Raw genomic sequence first — 21,036 nt, forward strand, 5'->3', positions numbered from 1 at the left:
CATTCTGTGGGAGTGGGACAATGTAGGCCGATGCCAGTGGTCAAGGATACACATCTTCACCAGCGCTGTAGCCATCCATTGGTGGGTATAAGCATATGTTTCACTGTCATCCGCTACAACATGGAGGAGGACCAAATGAGCAGAGGACTGACTAAACCAGGAATGAAACGGTCGTAAATACAGCCTTACTGACTGTGATGCCCACAGCTTCACAATGTGTGTAGTAAGTTGTATTCCTCTGACCATCTGCAGCACTTGCTGTGTGGCAGCAGACTCGCCTGGTGCAGTTTCTTTGGGTACCCTGAAGTACAGGAATTTGAGGTAGGATTCCTCGGAGTTGAGAGTGAAGCACTTCCAATTTTTCAGGGCATAGTACCTGCCAAGGGCAGTCTGCCACTTGGTGCAGGTCAGGGGCAGGGTGGGGTTTTTATTGGGCTTCTGATAAGCACTCCATATAAACCAAGAGCACTCCCCTCTATTCACCCCAGAGCCTGTGGTATTGAGTTCTAGCCGGAGGGGACCTGCCACTGAAGAGAAGCAGTGGGTAGCTAACAGGGCTTCCAGTAGTTTGGATGGGTGAGAGAACTCTCCTCTAAGTGCTAAAAATGATTTGAGTGTGCCCTCGTCAAGCAGGTGATAGGTATGCTTCACCCCTCTCGCGTTCCAAGTTGCCCAGTATAACGATTCTCTGTCAATGTGGAGGGCCACGTTATGCCACACTGGTGCCATACTATGAAGAAAGGGGTCAGTGCCTAGCATTTTGTGGGCCGTCACCCATGCCATGCCTGCAAGGTGGATTGTCTCTCCAAGGGAGGTAGAATGGCTGCAGGTAAAAAGGAGGAAATGCACACATGGAGCGAGTAAGGTGGTGTTCAGTACCAATCCATGCCAGTGCTTTCACAGGGTCACACAGGTGGCTGGATTCCAAGGAGAGTTGAGAGGTCAGGCTATAGGAGCAAATGTGTGGTAGATGGAGGCCTCCAGCTGGTGTGTCAGTGAAAGTCTGGTGGCCCGCAGTGTAGGGTGCCAGTCACTCCAGATGTACAACTGGATGTCCGCTTCTATTCCCACAGGAACAGCATAGTGCAGTGTCAGAAGTAGCATACTGAAGGCATACTTGTATCTGTCATCTTTACAGTTTGCTTTCTCTGCCCCAGAGGGAAAAAATTAGATTTGCCAGTTGAAGAAATACTGCTTGGACTGATCTCAGAGGGGTAGGAAGTTGTCCACAACTACCTTTGTAAGACCACTGTTCACTCGGGTGCCTACGTATCGTAGGCCCTGAGGCACCCATCATATGTCTGTAGTGAAAAGACTTGCCCTGTAGGTCCCTTTCAATAGCTGCAAAGCCTCACTCTTCGTCCAGCTAATTTTGTAGCCTGAGAGACAGTAGAAATGGTTTATAATGGACATGACTGATGTCAGTGAGGAGTCAGGGCATGAAAAAAAGAGGAGAATTCGTCCGCTTAGTGGAGCCCCTCCACCTCCGTGTCTCTTCTGGATATTGTTCACTTATGCCAAGAGGTGTATGGCGGAAGACAGGGGCTCAAGCATCAGGAGAAATAGCAGTGAGGAGAGTGGGCAGCCTTCTCGCATGCCCTGGTGACCAGGAGCTTGTGGAAAGGAACGCCCTCAGTTGACTTGGGTTAGTCATAGGGGAGTTGAACCTTAGAGATAAATTAATCCCCGAGGCTAATTTTCATCATAACCCCGAAAAAGTAGGGCCACTCCACCCGAGGGAGAGCTCTAGTCTTTCCTCTTGGTCATTTTTGACATGCCACAGGATTTGGGAGCAAGTGGTCTTGGGAGGTGTGGCTCATAAAAAAGCTAACTTGCGAAGAATGGATCAGTTGCAGGGTTATTTTTCCTAGATGGGTCACCAAGATTTTGGCCAGGTTCTTCAGATCCACGTTGATCAAAAAGGTCAGGCAGTAGTAGGCACACTCTTAATGGATCTTTGCCTTCCTTAGGGATGACAGTGAAGGTGGTTTTGTTGGAAACCAGCCCAAAAGAGCCCTGCTCTGCAGGCTTCTTATTGGCTTTGATCAGAAGTGGGACCAGTATCAGTTGGCTTTTCTTGTAAAACTCCCCAGGAAATCCATCTTCTCCTGGGGATTTGCAAATGGGGCGCGCTGATATGGTCTCTGCCACCACATCCTATGCTATCTCCCTCCAATAGCTCTCGATCCTCGTCTGGTACAGAGGGCAGGTAGTGTAGCCTCCGGAAGTCTTCAGTCTGTGTGGCGTTAAATTCCGAGCAGTAAAACACAGAGTGGAACTTGGCACATCTCCCTACAATGTCCAAGGAGTGTCTCAAGAGGGTTCCTGTTGCGTCTCGAATGTCATAAGCGCCAGCTGCGACTCAAGTTGATGCAGCTGTTCTGCAAGCGAGTATCCAGCCTTTTCACCTTGATCATATTTATGCCACCTTAGTTTCACCACGGCTGTTTCTCCTGTGACTGTTAATAATGCATTCAGTGGTGCCTTGGCTACCTCCACTGCCCTATATTTGACATCCATGGGTGACGCCATACACTGGCAGTGGAGGTTGGTGACCTTCTCTGCTTCCTGGAGGACAGTTCAAGACTGAAATTTGCAGAGTCTTGCGTTATGACCGCCTTCAGGGCAGCCTTCTCAGCCTTTCTGTGGGTCTAGGTTGAGACGACAGAGCCCTCATGTCCTGTCAAGGAATGGTTCTGCTGTAGGACCCTAGGGCAGGAAGGTGGGCAGGGTCAGATAGGATGATAAGGGAGAGCAATATAATAACTCTTTGGTTTCTCAAGTTAAGACCTGCACCCAATGGCTTCAGCTTCCTGGTGGCCCTCAATATGTAGCAGGCTGTGTGCAAGTAAGTCAGAGGGGTGTGCTGGGTGTAGAAGCAGGCATAGGGTGTGGAGTTGGTTTGTGGGGGAGAGAGGTAGACTACACAGTACCTAATCATGCAACCTTCCCTGGACCTTCTCACCTATAATGCAGGTATTAAGGCCTGGGGCCACAAGTACTCTCTAAACAAGTCTATTCCATAAGCACTATAATGTTATATGCCCTTGATCTTCCAAAAGAATACTTAAATCTTCTATAACATGGACAGGCTCAGTTGCAAGGTATTACACAGCTACATTGGGTGCTCCAAATGCTTGAATCTGGTAAAGCGGCTTGGAGGCTCATCAAGGAAAATGCCATAATAAAGCAGCATAATCTAACCAACACAAAGAATCATGGGTAAAAAGGAAGCTACCTATTCCCTGTTAAGTATTGAAGAAATGGAAGGTGCCCCGTTTTCTCTAGCTGAAGAATCGCATGTCAATTGGCTCGTACATGGAGTATTTTCATTGTCCATTACTACTTTCCATTTTCATGAATGCCAGAAACATAAGTCCTTTGGTTGAAAGAATGAACAACACTTTCCTCCACCACGAATGGGAGTGAACACTTGAATTTTCTCATTACACACAAGACAATTCCAGGGGGAACATGGTGGCTGTAGGTCAGCAGCGTTCGTGTTGCTAGAGCAGCCGCGGCGCTGCACGACCCCCCCACCAGGCACAATAAAGGAGGGAGGAAAAGAATATTCGGCTACTCACTCGAGCGGCAAATAAAATAGAATGCCATCTCATAATCTCAGAGACCGCGTTCCAGTGCGAGCGAAGACACCGGCGCCAGGAGCAGTTGCGAGGAGAGAAGGAGGTGGACGTTGGGAGCGCGCTGCTCTCGAGATTCAGAGAGTGCGTGCAGTTACCTCCAGGGTCGCTTTGCGAGGGGCGACTGGAGGCAGATTAGGCAGGGGCAGCACAAGTCGCCCATGTAATGTGAATAGCATGGAAGGTAGACCTGGTGAGCCACCATTTGGAGAAGAAAGGAAGGATTCTCTCTCCCCTTCAGTGTTTGAGCCTCCAAATACACCTGAAAGCGAGGTGCTCTTTGGAGACCAGGTACAGGGTGAGGAGGGAGGGCAGGGAGAGCCTGAGGAGGTTGTGGAGTTGATAAACAAGAATAGTGTAATGGAAGAAGGCTCCCATAAAATGGTTTCCATGCCAGGGCAGTGGCTCGGACTGTACTTCAGATAGTTTGCAGGGCGTAAAGGCGGCCACACTGTCACAGCGAAAGAAAATCTGAGGGGGGAGGAAAGCAATTTCCCCCCCACCCCCCCATTTCAGCAGAGAATAACCCCCTCACTTAGGACATACTTTAAAGCCAAGCATTTAGATAACGTTGTTACTAGTACTGATAAAGCCTTGTGGTCTGAATGTGAAGAGGGGGAGCAAACACAGGCGCGGGGGGAGAACTTTTCTGTGTTGTCCGGGCCCCCTATAAGTGAGGGAATATCCAGGGCATGTGGAGTAGCGCAGAAACCGGTTACTGCAGAAGGTGGGGAGGAACCCCCTTTGCAACTACAGAGGAATGATACTTTAGAGGGATGGCAATTCCCTTAGCCCCTGAGTTGGACTTGACCCCAGAATTGAATTCCACATCCATCCAGTCATCGGTGGAATTTTTGCTGCAGTCTCTGTCCAAAGAAGTGAGGCAGGGGTTTGTGGTATCTCAGAATAACCAGAAGGGCATTCAAGATGTTTGTGAGGCATTAACCGCTAAGATGGATATTCTGACACAGCGAACCCAGATTTTGGAAAATCAAGTAACCCAACTTAATGAGATGGTGGAGAAACACACGAACGACATTGAAGTGTTGAAAACAACAGGAAAGCAGAATACCGAGCGGCTTGAAGTGCTGGAAAATAACGCCAGTAGGAATAACATTAAAATAATGAATGTCCCAGAGGGAGTCGAAGGGGATAATATAAAAATGTTTGTGGTAGGTCTTCTGAGTCAAGGAGGAGTGTGGGAAGGGCCTGAGGACTTGCTATCTCATGACATACAGAGGCTCCATAGAGACCCCTTCCGGACATCATCAGGTCCTACTAAGCCGAGAAGGATATTGGTGAATTTTCTCACTTATGCTATTAAGGAAAAAATTATCTCCAAGGCGCTGAAGATCGGAACTTTGAATGTGAATGGTGTTTCTTTTGAAGTAAGATCTGATGTATCACAGATGACCTCCAACAGGCAATGGGAGCTCGGCAAGAGGCCGGAAGAGTTTAGGAAATTGGGGGCCACCGTCCAGTTAAAATTTCCTGTAACTTTGAGGGTGATGAGAGACAATCGAATGTATAATGTACGGGACCCCCATGAAGCGGACTCTCTCCTTGAGAAATTTAAGAATAACTAAATTACGACAAATGAGGGAGGGTATAAGGGAAGGTGGGAGGTGGGGATTTGATAAGGGTGGGGAGGGGTAGGAGCAGGGGAAAATGTCCTCTTTATAAAGTGGTCAGACCCATTACACTGTTCTTTAGAAGGTTTAGATGGGTTACCGCCTTTGAAGGAATATATCTGAAAGATGTCCGCAGGTAATTTCCAGATTCTTTCATGGAATGTGAATGGGTTGAGAGTAAAAGGGAGGAGAAGTTATGTCCTGCAGTATATCAAGGACTCTCCATCACAAATCATAATGGTCCAGGAGTCTCACTTGACATCGTTAGAGGTGCACGAGATATTTAAGTCTCAGCGTTGGGATAGCCAGGTGGTTTGCTCCAATAATACATCGTACTCAAAGGGTGTGATAATTCTGCTTAAGAGAGCTGCTAGCGCAATGATTATGGCCTCCAAATCAGATATCAAAGGTAGATGGGTTACGGCGGATGTTAAGATCAATCAGGGTATATATATATATATGCTGGTGTCCTATTATGGCCCTAATGTAAACGAAACCACTGCTCTTCAAGAAATATGTAACGTGCTCCTGGAAACCCAGCACCCAATAATAATTGCAGCGGATTTTAGTGTAGTCTTAAATTATTTAATGGATAGATCCTCCGGTAGTAAGGCTTGTGGATCTCGGAAGTCTCTGGCATATATTAAAGTGATGATGGAGCAATATGCGCTGATTGATGTTTGGAGAGAATTGCACGGTAGCTTACGTAGCTTTACCTTCCATAATAAGAAATTTAGACATTCCAGAATAGATTACTTTTTATTATCTAAGAATCTAAAGGCTTCCGTGAGGGACATACAGCATATCCCCGCCCATTTATCTGACCATGCTGCTGTCATGTTGACTGTGAGGGAAGAGGGTCCGCGATCAGTAAAGAGGTGGACACTAGATCATTCCCTATTAGCTAACCAGAAGGTGGTAGAAAGGCTATCAAGGGAAACTAGATGGTTTTTTTTAAGACCATGCGAACTCAGCTGCACCTCATGTGGTGTGGGATGCATATAAAGCTTTTATTAGGGGGGGGTTCTGATCTCTATTTCTGCTCAGAAAAATAAGGAGTATAGGTCAGGTATTCAGATTATTGAGAACGAATTGAAGAGCTTAGAGGAAAAATTAGTGGAGGCTTATCAGACTGGGAAAGAGGATGAGTTGATTATATTAGAAAGGATGTCTAAACGTGCAGCTCTCTCTGCTTTAATAGTCACATTTAGGAGAAAAATGGGAGGCAAGCAAATTCACAAATTTAGAGTATGGGGAATGTTGAGGGAAGCTATTGGCATGGAAAACGAAGTTTGATCTGGTTAGAAACCAAATCTCTGAGATAAAGGACCCTGTCACAGGGGTGGTTGTAACAGACCCCCAAGCAATCCAAAGAGCTTTTCAGAACTTTTTTGAAGTTCTATATAAAGATGATTTATTGGAAGTGGGAGGGGACGGTATGCCAAAGATGGAGGAATTGATGCCAGAGAGACTTGATGAGGAAGGGGTGTCTTTAATGGAGGAGGAACTGCTGGAGGCAGAAATACTTCAGACCATTGCCAAAGCGAAAAAAGGGAAGGCAGCAGGCCCAGATTGTTTGCTGGCTGAGTTTTATGTGAAGTTGAGTAGTATTTTATCTCCCATACTTAAAGAGCTTCTTAACGCAATTTGGAGGGGAGAGTGTCAATTGGCAAGTTCTTGGAATGACGCAATAATAACTGTTATATTAAAACCCGGGAAAGATGCTTTGCTCTGCGAGTCGTATTGGCCAATCTCCCTATTGAATAGTGACTATAAAATATTCACAAGTATACTTGCTAGGAGGTTAGGGGAGAGTATTGCACCTCTGATTCATGCAGATCAAAAGGGGTTTAAAAAAAATAGATATTTGTATCAATTATCTCACAAATTAATTGGGGCAATTGATATGGCGTCGGTATCGGCCCTCCCTTTGACAGTTCTGACTCTTGACGCTACCAAGGCATTCAATCGAGTGAACTGGGGTTATTTAATATATATTTAACACATTTGAATTTTGGCCCGAGGTTTTTGGGAGCAATCCAAAATATTTATGCTAAGGTTCTGATAAACGGAAGTCTAATCTCTCTGTTTTTTATTACTCGAGGGACTAGGCAGGGTTGTCCTCTCTCCCCCCTGCTCTTTAACGTGTATATTGAGCCACTAGCTTCTATGATAAAAAAGGGTGCTCGAATAAAACCCTTTATATGGGGTGCGAGAAAAAGGTGTCTTTATATGCAGATCATATTATTGTTTATACCACAGACCTCCCGGAGGCGTTAGATAGACTGACATGAATAACACGAAGTTTTGGACAGAAATCAGGGTATCAAATCAATATGCCAAAGACCGCAATTATGACATGGAATATGTACTCATCAACTTCTATAATAATGCAACGCATAGAGAAGTCCCCAAAATTTTAACAGAGATGGGTGAGGACCTAGAGGAAATATGTGCGAGCAATAGACGCGAGACTTTTATTATATGGGGGGGCGACTTTAATGTACATCTTTGCAAGGAACCCACAGGAAAGGTGTGTGGTTGGGATACCGAAGACATCGGCATAGGACCGCACTTCTCACATACCATTCAAGGAGAGGCAATGAATTCAGTGGCCCAAAAACATAATCTGTCTCTTGTAAATGAATTATTTTCCAAAGAACTACAGTTTAAACCAACCTTTAATGGAAGGGGTGCAAATACAGTTATCGATTACATTTTAATGTCAACACATTTTGTACACTATTTTACTAATTATATAATCCACGACATCGCAATAAGCGACCATTTCCCTCAAAGCCTGGAACTTTCACTAATTCCTGCCACACAGGCTAAAGCCAGAGAGGTAATGATGGCAAACGATATTGTACTAGCCCCGGGTAATGGTTATATACTGAGATGGACTCAGACCGACCCACAGGTATTATTAAAAGATATATTACGTGAAAATACCCAAGTGTTCCTTGATTGCCTTAGTGATGATACGGCCCCAGGAGAATGTCTAAGTGCTTTCCAACAGATAACCTATGCCGTAAAAAAAGCCCTCACGACTAGGACAGGAGGGGCAGGGGGTAAGAAAAGGGAAACCGGCTGGTTTGACCATGATTGTACGAAAGCGCACACAAGATTAAAAAAAGCCCTAAGTGCCCCCATAAGATGTCAGACTGAAATACGTATACGTAGACTGGCATACAAGACAGCCACAAAAAAGAGGAAACTTGCTTTGAGAGGGAAGTCATGGGACAACTTACACAGAGCTAGTCTGACGAAAGACAATGCCCTCTTCTGGAAAATAATAAATACTCCCGTTCTAGGTGACAATAATACCCCTAGAATGGAAATTGCAATTTCGGAAGAGGACTGGATCCCGTACTTTTCTAAGATATACTGTCAACCTAATGACAGAGTTCCTCTAGACCTTTGAAAAGTCCCAGACCTTGAGGAAGATCGACACCTAGCAGTATCACCTCAGTTTACCTTAGAGGAGGTAGTAGAAGCTATAAACACAAGCAAAGCCGGGAAAGCGCCAGGGCCCGATGGTGTTCCAATCGACCTATATAAAGCTAATACCGACTTATGGGGCCCTCTATTGACGCAGGTACTGAGGGCCATTTGCACACAAGGCCCACCATCAACATGGCACCATTCTATCATCATACCCATATACAAAAAGGGGGATCGCCTTAACCCAGCCTGTTATAGGCCAATTTCTCTCCTCGATACATCAGCCAAATTAGCGGGGAGAATAATTCTAAATAGACTCCAAACATGGGCGGAAGAAAATAACATTCTATCCCCAGTGCAGTATGGCTTCCGCACAGGACTAGGTACAGTGGAACAGGCTCTGAACTTAACTATCCTAGTGGGGAAATATACGAAGACCAGAGAGGGTAATTTGCACATGGCCTTTATAGATTTGTCCTCAGCATTTGACTGTGTCTTGCATGAAAAGTTATGGGATATTCTAATAAGCATGGGGGTCGAACCAACAATAGTCCATTTCATAAGGGATTTGTATACTGGGTGCAGAGCAAGAGTAAGGTACGGGATGAGAGGGGAATGCACTAAGTCTTTTGGCATATACAGAGGGGTGCGTCAAGGCTGCGTTCTCGCACCACTTCTATTTTCATTATACATAAACAACCTAGAAAGTGAATTGATAAGCAAATGTAAAGACCTTCCACAAATAGGCAATCGCCCCGTTCCTGCACTCCTTTACGCAGACGATGCAGTACTCATGGCCAGGACACCGCTAGCCCTCCAGAAACTCCTAACCACTTGTAGAAATTACATGACAGCCCTGGGCCTCACAGTCAACCGCTCAAAAACGTTCATAATGAACTGTGGCAGGAAACTGAGCAAGTCCTATAAAATCACTATTCACGAGGACAAGGTGAAGATAGCTCCCACCTTCTCATATTTGGGCATAATGTTCGATAAACAGGCGACTTGGGCACACTGCGTGAAAACAAAAAAAGACCAGATCATTAAAACAACGGCGGCCTTGAAGATCTTTTCCAAAAAACTAGGGGGGATCTCCCCGCCAAACATGGTAAAAATCTACAAAGCCAAATGTATCCCGGCAGCCACTTATGGAGCATGTATCTGGGGGTATACGAACTGCCATGCGATTCAGTTGGTGGAAAATGACTTCCTTAGATACCTGCTAATGGCACCAAATAGCACGTCATCATATATTAGCCATTCGGAACTAGGGGTCCACTTTGTAATTGATCTAATTAAGATACAGCCTCTATTACTAGGGCATAAAGTGTGGGCCTCTGAGCATACCGGATTAAACCAGGCCATACTATCCGACTGCATGAATCTAACACACTCGCTTAGAGTTCCCTGGCTGAGATATATTATGACCTTTTTTAAAAATATGGGCTGCGAAGCATATTACCAAAACCCACAATCACTAGAAAAAATAACCAGGAGAGATTTGAGGGCTCTGACATTGAAGCACTTGGATGAACAGAGATGGGAAGTGGAATCAAAAAAATCTACAGTAATGTCTAACCAACTAATTCTGTCGACGGATGCAGCCAGCCTTACCTAGTAAGCGTGGTAAATCCCCGACATCGATTTGTTCTTACAAGATTCCGCTTAAATATCTTCCATCGGCTAGTAACCTTTCCGATTATGAGTGACTGGAGTACAGTCTTAAGAGCATGTCCATGTGATGCGAAAGCTCCCCAATCTACAATGCATGTGGTCCTCTTTTGTAAATTTTACGATATACCAAGAAAACGTTTCTTATTGCCTTTTTTAAGATCGACTAATTTGCGTCAGTGCCGCGACGCGTATTTCAGCTTACAGATTTTATCCTCTATTGAAATGTGTGGAATTTTAGCAAACTTTTTATGTACAGTACTCTCTGTAAGGAAGTCTATGGGTGTACTGAACTAATTTTACTTGAATATCTGGAATCTCCGGCAAACTCCTCACTCTCTAGAAAATACTGTAATGGAACTCGATTTTGCACTGATGTAAATTTATCAAGTTTTATATACCTGTCCTTGAATGAATTAAGGATGTGTTTTATTACCTTCCCTATTTATTTATAACTTTTCTTATACATATTTATTACTAAATGTGTTATTATTTGATACTTTTATGGCTTGTTGAAAGTCGAATAAAGTCTGTTTGATGATGATGATGATGACATGGAATATGAATAGTCATCATAAGCTAATAAAGGAAGAGATAAGGTATCTTGGAGTTAGAATCCCACGAGACTTAGAGAAAATAATGTTGATAAATCTGAAATATTTGATGCATCAGATAGATAAACTATTGCTAAGTTGGATACACCTCCCTTTGACTTTATACGGGCGGGCAAATTTGGTTAAAATGTTTATCCTCCCAAAACGTACTGTTTTGTTTAATATGATCCCGTTGGAATTTGAGGAAAAGCGAATACAGGATGTACAATCAAAGTTTGATAGTTTTATTTGGGCTTATATGGGAATCAGGATTGCCAGGAAGAAACTACGTAGAAGTTACTGTAAGGGCAGAATTGCCCTCCTGGATATTCAGTTATATGTATGGGCATTTCCGTGAAAATTTTTTAAAGATCTACTTGTAGCTTACGAGGGGTCTCCACAAAAGAAGGCTTTGTTCAGGGGTGAAGGGTAGGTGAGCGTAACTATTTGTATAAATTTGGTCACCCAAGGTTCTACAAAAAGTACTTTTAAAATCACTAAGGGCGGCGGCCTCCTTGTGGGCAAGGATCAGGAAAATTAGTAACTTATCGTATTACAGCTCTATGGCTCCTATTTGGGACTCCACTGGAACTCCTGAATGTTTGCAAGATGCTCTAGCTCGTCCTTTGAAGGAAGGAGGTATTAGGCAATGGGGGCAAGTATTACAGGAGGGGAGTTTAAAATCCCGGGAAACACTTGTTACTAGTTGTGGCTTGATATCCAGATTTAAATACTATCAATTGCAGGCATGGGCAAGATCATTAAAGGCGGGAGAAAACAAGACTAACGAGTTAGTGGAGTTCCTGCATAAGAAACAACCATGTCAGAAGGAAGACACTACTTATTATGGAATATGTTTGGAGTGTTTAGACGATTCAGAGGAGGTATGGAATTTTCCAAGCTCTTTATGGGAGGAGGTGGCCAGTAGGGAGGAGATCAATACACTATGGACGGGTTCTTGGCAACCGCTCTATAGAGTGGTTAAACCAGCGGCGCTTAGGAAAAATCGTCTATTCGTTCTGCATAGAGCATATTACACTCCAAAGAAGCTAAATAGATTAAACAATAATATTCATATAGCCTGTAAAAAGTGTGGGTTAGTGGGGGCAGATGATAGCCATATGTTGATGTCATGTTCTTACATTTCAGATTTTTGGAAGGATGTGTTTGAGACTTTATCTTTTGTGATACAGGCCCCAGTGACGGTCTCTCCGGCTTTCGTTTTTTTTGGGTAGTACTTTAGAAGTGACAAATCTTTCAAGTGTTCATTAGAATTTGGTGTTTTATTTAATACTTTTGGCAAGATGCGAGATTTGGTGACACTGGCTTTCTCCCACCCCTCCCACCTGGTGGGAATGGGTGGAGGCTGTAATGAAAATTTGTCAATTAGATTTGTGTAGAACTGGAGTCAAAGGTGTTAAGGAATTATGGCAACCATGGGTGAGCTGGTTTTCTCCAAACACGAGCATTAATTTTAATGCTTGAGTATATTGTCCAATTATTATTTCCTCTCAAGGTACGGCTGATGCACAGTTATTTTTGCAGTTCCACGAAGGGTCTTCCGGGCAAGGCTGGCCCTTATCTGGTTCAAACAGGATCTAGATATGTATTAGGTCCGGCTATTATGGAAGTGCTAAAAGAAATATGAGGAAACAAAAAAGACAATCCTACATTAATAAGTACAGCTGGCTGTTCAAATCCTCTAAGTCATTCACTCCTTCGTGATTCCATCACATTGTACAGAGCCTGTGGTCCTGTGAAGACTGACAGGTTTAAGCTGTAAATTGGTAACTGCACGTTTTATCCCTCCCAGCCCACCATGTACTCATAAATAATGAGTCCTATTTAGTAATCACAATGCTAAGGCCAACTGTATCAGAAATAAAATATTGTGGTGTAACCCTGTATCCTCCTAAAAGACTTTGAAAAATGTTAGTTGAGTAAAATAGATATAGATAATGTGCCTTGATAAGTTGAATAAACTTGTTGCTGGCTTAACGCAGAGTGGTCACCTTAACCGTAGTGTCAGAAACATTTGACCTACAAACCGCATGTTCTGTGTCAGATTTAGAGACTTCTGTAACTCAGTATGCACTCACATTGCAAACTTTGTGATCAATATTTTCAATTCATCCAACACAAGTAACATAGAACATTTCTTCCAGAATGTTGGCTCTGGTTTATTGACTGGTTTTAAAATTAATTTTGGACAAATGCCTTAATTTTTCCTTTCATTGATCCCCAGCCTATTTGGTGCATTTACAACTGTCCTTGTGATCGGTTGTGGAGTTCTAATCTTCCTCCTGATATTGAAATAAATCAGTCCCATCACCCAGTGTTCTGTCTGGGGTATGAATGACAGACTGCTATAAGCAAGTATTGTACTCTATCTTTTCGCAAATTGGATGCCTTACAAGTAAAACCAGTCCTTTGGTTTGTAAGCTGTTTACAACAAACTGTTCTAGAAGTTCCACTGGAAACTTCCCTCAGTGTATATGGTCAACAGGAAACAAGTGCTACGACCACTAATAATGAACTAAGCCTATTGCTGAGCATTGCAGTTGCAGATTGTGAAATATGCACGGTATGCTGGGCAAACTCCTCTCCCAACTTTCAAGTTATTAACCGCTTTGAAGTTTGAACAATTAATCTCTTTAAGAGCCAGAAATCAAGGATTGTCACCTTCCTTGAGTCTGATGCTCTACAAGAGCTGTTTCAGTCCACGTGCCCATCTCCCTCACCTTGTGCAAAGAAATAACATAAGAAGCATACTTGCACCAATCCAGGTATCTCATCTTTAAGGAGCAAAAAAGATGCCTGAACATTATGGAGTCTGTATGACTGTCACCAGTTAGAAATGAGTTCAAACTCTGTCCTCATTGTACTGTTTATGTGAGGTAAAATAAACGTGTGTGCCAAAAAGAACAGTGTGAATTCCCTCTTCCACATTTTTTTTTTTTGGGCAGCCAGCTTCATTAGTTATAGACCTAATGCCTTTCTGGGTTTGATTTTACTCTCTAAGAACATGCATATTAGAATGTGTTGATTTATTGATTTATTTTTTTTATTTTTTTTATTTTGTTTTGTTCAGTATTTTCATGCAATGATGTGTTACATTTAATGTCAGGTTTTTATTCATTATATCATGCAAGCATTTTATTCCTTTAGTATTTATATGTTTCATGATATTGTAGATGTCTCTTAAATACTTCAGTCAATTTACACTTAATGAACACTGACATAACCTTTTCTATTTTTATTGTATGCTTGCCTTCATACTCTTTTATCTCTTTCTACTAGAGAGTGGCAGTGTTTAGACGTACGCATAAGTGTTAGAATCATGTCTACCCCGATATTGAGGCTGACATTTTATTTCTTTATCTTATGGTTGCTGACATTAACATTGACACTTACAGAATAGGCTTACTGTTTGCTCTCTGATGAAGAAACTCAATTTATAGGTTCTTCCTATTTTCTGACTCTGCTTAAATATTAGCTCAGTGCTGCCTGCTAAAATTTTAGTTTGTGCTTAGAAGTAGTAATAGGGTGCTATGGTGCTGGACCTGTATTAACCATGTTAGGGCTATTCATATTGTCTTTGCTGGCCATGTTATACATTGCTGCATTTGTTTTTTCATTCCTTGTGTTTACTATTCATAGTTTACGCGTTTGTATTTGGTTTTAAAAATAAACATTTTAAAGGTCTATCCCATGTTTCTTAGTGCTTTTTTTTGTGTATTATTTTTTAATAAAAAAGGGTTTGGAGTTCCATTGCTGTATAGAGACTAATCATGACCAGAAAACTCCACCCGCAAAGTTTTGCTGATTGGGTTGTGTACTGGTCCTAGTTTAACTGGATTTCTAATTTGTGTAGGTGCAGTGAACTAAATCCTTACTTTGAAGGGTTAGAAATCTGACCCCTGTGGCGGTGGGGGGGGGGGGGGCCCACCTTATCATGACACTCCATTGCCCACTGCTACAACCAAGACTAGGCAACCTCAACGCAGGATACAGCCATTGCCAGGGCTGCTCGAAAAATTAGATTTAAGCAAAGACGGAAACAACTTACGGGTCATTGATGTCGCACTTAATGAGGTGGTTAGAGTCTGTAACAGGTTCTTGTCATCCCTACAAGACCTCAAGATAACAAACAGTGTACACCTGTGATAAATATAGTACATTTCTTACAACCCTCCGTGGTTTTAACTTTGTACATCAAACCTGGTGAGACGATGAACTAAGAGCATGGATAGTACAATTCTCCTATAGTCAGAAGTCGCTCAGCTTGACTAGAAAATAACAGCAAGCAGCCCATTGCTCACCTCATGGAATGTGTTGAAACAGGGCTAACTGCCCTCGACTCACAAAAATACACAAAATTATTGACTGTACTTTGAAAACACACTCCCATGGACCTACTAATTAACAGATTTGAGTCCCTCATCACTAAGACCATTCTCATAAAATCCATTCTTCAGATCAGTTAGTGTATAAGCAATATACAGAAAATCATAAAACTCTAAACTCCACTCCCCCAATCAGTGTCAAATCTTCTATTTACATTCTGCTTCTGTAAGTTCTACAAGTACATTTGAAAAGTTAAAATTCCAAGCCTCCCGTCAATAAATTGTCCCAGGTTTTCCCCACCACAGTCCCAACAATGAAGTGCTGCCTAAAATACTATAAGCAAGAAGTTTTTCTCAGTCACCACCACATCCATATTTTATGTTTCCATCCCAGGGCACCATTCCCAATTATCATTATACTCCTAGGGCAATTGAATGTAGTAAGTGTAGGGAAGGTGGACAGGTCATGTAAGGCATTCCCTTGGATAGTTAAGAAAACAGAGGGCCCCACAAAAGGTTATGGTCCACCTTCCTATCACTTACATTACTATTGAGCATTACTATTGCCAGATGGTGTATTTTGCGCCAGTGGGCAGGTCTCTGCTTCTCCTAGGCAGTTCCACATGAGCATCTTATGTGTGCTAGTCTGATATTGAAGTGTTGGGTTGGCTTATCCCAGTAGAATCACCAGAAGCTCCAAAGAGATTGCATATCCCAGCAGTGTTTTGAGTGCCTTCACTCCTTCAGTCCAAAAAAGCTGTATTTTGAGCAGTACCACCAAATGTGTTTGAAATCCTCTCTTGCTCTACAACCTGCCAACAGTGGTATAGCTTGTTGGTAACATTGTTGTCGTTTAGTGGGGTGTCTACACCATTCTACTAATAACTTATAATGTCATTCTTTCCCCATTGTGTTAAAAACATTTTTATGTATGTCTCTTAATATTTTAGGCCATTGTGATTCAGTTATTTCAGTGTCAGGTAAGCCCTTTGTTTGGGGCCTATGTCTCTTCGAGTCATAGAGAATAACGTCCATCACTAAGGCGTATTTTGCCATGTTAGACAAGTCAGTCTTGGGGTGCCCTTCCTCCACCAACGTTTTGCCTTCCTCCTCCATTTTTCTGCTGGCATTAGAACTCTGCACACCTTACCACTGCTAACCAGTGCTAAATTGCTAGTGCTCTCTCCTCTAAACATAATATTGGCTTACCTCCAATTGGCATATTTAATTTAAGTATAAGTCCTTAATTAAAGTGGTGCAACATGTACCCAGGCCTGTAAATTAAATGCTACTAGTGGGCCTGCAGCACTGGTTGTGCCACCCACTTAAATAACCTTTTAACCCTGTCTCAAGTTTGCTGTTTCAGAGCCTGTGTGTGCAGTTTTTAACTGCCATCTCGACCGGGTAAACTAAACCTGTTACCGGTCCCAAACCTTCCTTTTTAATACATAAAAGCCACCCCTGGTGTAGGTCCTGGACAGGCCAGAGGGCAGGGTGCAGCGTATTTAAAATGTAGGGCATGTACTTCTCAGTTTTAAATGTCTGGTAGTGAAAAACTCTTACATTTCTTTTTTTTTTTTTTTTTTTTTTTTTTTTTTTTTTTTTTTTTTTTTTTTTTACTACTGCAAGGCCTATCTCTCCCATAGGATAACATTAGAGTTGCCTTATTACATTTTATAAGTGTAATTTCCAAATGGTAAGAGATAGTAGGTTCCTGTTAGGTGTCTCTGGAATCCTACTTTAAAATCCTAACTTATGGTTACGTTGGATTTTAAATTACAGTTCTGAAAATGCCACTTTTAGAAAGTTGGCATTTTCCTTTGAAAGCAAGTTGGTGCCTGCAGCCTGTCTCTAGTCACATGATTAGGTGTAGTTGGGCTTTACGTATTCCTCGTAGACAGCCACACACAATGTGAGCTTTGGTGTGACTTGATGGGCCATCACTGGCAAGATGGGAGGAAGGAGCTGGGCACAGCCTCACTTACACATGAATAGGCTGTGTCATGTGTTCACAGAAAGGGCTGCACACCCTCTGTAGTTTTGTCTGCAGCTAGAACCAGGAAGGTATGGCACCTGTGCAGTTCAAGGAATGCCTCTAGAAGCTTCTCCCCTCTTCAAAGTCACAACTGGGTATAAATACCGGACCTCTGACATCAACTCTTCAGTACACTTCTGGATCTGTGGATACTCTGCCAGAAAAAAGGACTTCTGTGCTGCTTAAGGGCTGCCACTCTGCAGGACTCCTGCTATGCTGTGCTACCTGCTGCCCTCTTGCTTGGTTAAAAAGGGACTAGACCTGCATCTCTTGAACCCTGATTGACTCCAAGGGGCTAGTTTGCTGGTCTCCTGATCTGAAGCCCCAGGCATATAACAGGCTACTAACAACCTTGCATCTGTCCCTGGACTCTGCTATCTGTGAGAAGTCTACCCTGCCAAGCGGTGCCACCCCAGTCCTGGACCCTTGGAAGTGCTAAGGTGATCTGCCAGACTGTGGATCCTGCAGAACCAACACATCTCTGCTGCGTGGTGAACTTCAGAGCAGCACTGATGCATTTCCGCTGCTGCGTGGATTGAAACAGTCCCGAAAACTTAAATCACTGCCACAGCTCACCTTTGGAATTGCCACTGCATGACGCATCCTTGGCGCAGGCCCTCTCATTTCTCATCGACAGCAGTCTCAACGATGATTCTGCAGCACAGCTTTGCAGTTCCTCAGAACCAACACATCACCTTGATTATGCAGCGCATCCCCAATTCTGGACTTCGCATCGCATACCCTCGTCAACAGGATCCTCAATATTGAAGCAACAGGACACCTCACCATAGCCTCGCTGCATCTTGAAACGGATGCATCGCTTCAGTTGCGCAACACTGCTTTGATGCTGATTCACACAACACTCTGCAAACTAGGATTTAAGGCACTCTGTTCAGCTGGCTTTACTGGGTCTTTGTAGCTGCTCCATCGCAGTCAGCCTGAACCAGTGACTTTGTCCCTGTCTGGCACGACCAGATCTCTACAGTTGGTGCTATATACCTTTTGCTGCTGTGTTCTCTGATTGGATTTTTGTCATTTTGGTCTTTTTTTATTTATCAAGTTAAGCTATATTTTTATAAAATGTTGTGGGATCCTTTTTATGTGGTGTTTTCACTGCATTAATGTTTGAAGTGTTGCACAAATACTTTACACATTGCCTGTAAGTTAAGCTTGGGTGCTCTGTGCCAAGCTACCAGGGGGTTAAACACAGGTTAATTTGAGGTTTTCTTGTCTCTTACCGTGACACTGATTGTGGTTGCTGCTTGAACAGGGTTCACACCTCAGTAAATCAACAACCAGTTTTCTTCCATGCTGATAACATGCCTCTAGTACCCATTGCCCTGCGTATCATTTCTCAAAAGCAGTAAGTTTCCTGTTAGCCACCTCTCTGATTGCAGTATCCATTATCATATTTGAGTGTATCGGAATTGTTCCCTGTTGTCATTGTGAAGTCCCTCTTGCAATCTTGGAAATAATTAATTTCTCCTTCTCTAAAGAGATCAGACTATAATCTCCCTTGAGCCAGGGTGTGAATGTACCCCGTTCAGTGGCCAGATTGCAAATGGATTTTAGTGGATGGGTGTGTGAGGACACGTAGGTACTGAGATGTAACTGTTAGTTCACACCACCCTGTATTAGAGGTGTAGTGCTGGTGTGCTGAGGTAAGCATTGATCGGGAAGTCATGCTTAGATTTCAAGACCAAATCCCAAAGTGAAATGCCCGCTATAGCTCTGTCCATATGTAACCAAATCTTTTTAGATTCCTTGCCACTGCACTAAGAAAGCTCTCTAAGCTGGGTTATTTTATAGTAAAGCTTTAGATTTGGTAATGCTAGGCAACCTTTTTCCGTTGGGTGACATCCTAATGAATATGAGACTATTGGATATTTATTTTGCCATATGTATTTCGGGATTTTTTTCTAAGCTTCCATAAAGACATAGTAATTGGTAGGACCTGGACTAGATATATGACCTTGGGTAGTATGGTCACCTTAGTCAAGCTGATCCTTCTCATTAACAAAATCTACGTTCCCATACATTTACCAAGGTCCTCCCAGATCTTAGTAAGCAAGGGGGAGAGTTTGGTAATTCTAAATCTTCAGTGTCAGAGTTAATGACCATTCCTAAATAATTTATCGATCTTGCATCCCATCTGAATCTTGTGTTGGTTTTTTGGGATTCCAGCCCTCTGGTGGTGGTGGGAGGTGTTTGCAATGTCAACATGTTTACCTGAAAGCAGAGAACATTTTCAAACTCATCAACAATATTCTGCAGGCAATGGAGAGAGATTTCTGGTTCCAATTAGCCAGTCGTCATCAGCAAACAACATAGTTTTACGTGTGTCTTGGACAATCTGTAGGGTTTTGATGTCATTACTTGCTATGATTCTAGCTGCTAATGGTATGATGAAGGAAGCCAACAGTAGGGGGGATCAGGAGGGAACCTTTACAAATCCCCCTGTGAAGGGCCAACATAGGTGACAGGCCACTACTTAAAGCACTTCTAGATGTTGGGTCTCTGTAGTTTGCAAGTGTGAGAGCTGTGAAAACTGAGCCAAATTCTGCACGCTGTAAATTAAATTTGATAAAGTTCCAGTCCACCTAGTCGAAGGTATTTTCTGCATCTAGAGTGACAAAGCTGCTAACATCTTCTTATGGGCCTTTTCGACCAAGTAGACTACTCTACACAAAATATTGTACTTCTGATGTGATCTGATGATGCCCACTTGATCTGGATGAATGAAGTAAATGAGTACATCATCTAGGTGCGTTGCCAGAATTACAGTGGATATTTTAGTGTCTAGGTGACTGACTCCTCACTCACAGTAGCTGAGACTCCAACCCCTTGTGAAAAGGTATTCAATAGATTTGTTAGGTAAGGTATCAGCAGGTCTGGTAAAGCCATCCGGCCCGGTGTTTTGTTTAGTTTTAATGATCTGATAACTAGTTTAACTTCATCCTCTATTATCGGGAAATCAAAGAATACTTTTGATCAGCCTGTATCCGTGGGAGATGAATTCCATCACAATGTGTGTTGTATGTTTCTCTGAGGAGTACATCCTAGTGTTAAAAAAAATAAAAAATGCCCTTTAGCTGGGTCTCTTGTAGCAAGAACTCCAGGACCTGTTTCAATTTCTCTGACAAAATCTCTCTTGTCTGGGTTGCTTTGACAAAAAGGGGCATATTTCATGTTGGAGTCATAGAAGGAAAGGCTCAGTTTTTTTAAGTAAAGTGAGTGTAACTGATCTCTTGTGGCAGTCGAGGCTCGGAGGTGTCCGTGAGATGGTCTCGTCCTGTATTGTTTTGGCTATCTGCATCAATGTTTAGGGTACAGTGGCTATTTTTTTGCCCAGATTGGAGTACAGGTCTCCTATGTCTTTGGAAAAATCTATCTTTATTTTTTTGGAGTTCAATTTGAACGTCTTGAGAAATTCAAGGAGGTCTAATTTTGTGAGCTCCAAATTTTCATCTAAAATACACCATTCCACTGCCAGCAGCTGCTGTGGTGCTAAAAAATAGGTCTCTTTTTTCCTGTATGGTTCAGGAACACTGCACAGTGACTTTTGAGTGGTCTTTTTTAGGACTTATAAGGTGCAAGTTTATTACAGCTATGTGACACTGTAACTTTCACGCAGTGTGTTGTGCAGATGGTAGTCATAAAGTTTTTATACAGACT

General features: G+C 42.8%; 1 protein-coding gene across 1 annotated transcript in view; it reads left to right on the top strand.

Moving 5' to 3' along the window:
• MSH2 (mutS homolog 2) overlaps positions 1–21,036 on the top strand; it is a 530,159-nt gene that overhangs the window by 175,804 nt on the left and 333,319 nt on the right. The gene's annotated exons all lie outside the window — the stretch shown is intronic.

Source organism: Pleurodeles waltl, chromosome 5 (genome assembly GCF_031143425.1).
Source record: "Pleurodeles waltl isolate 20211129_DDA chromosome 5, aPleWal1.hap1.20221129, whole genome shotgun sequence".
Classification (NCBI taxonomy): domain Eukaryota; kingdom Metazoa; phylum Chordata; class Amphibia; order Caudata; family Salamandridae; genus Pleurodeles; species Pleurodeles waltl.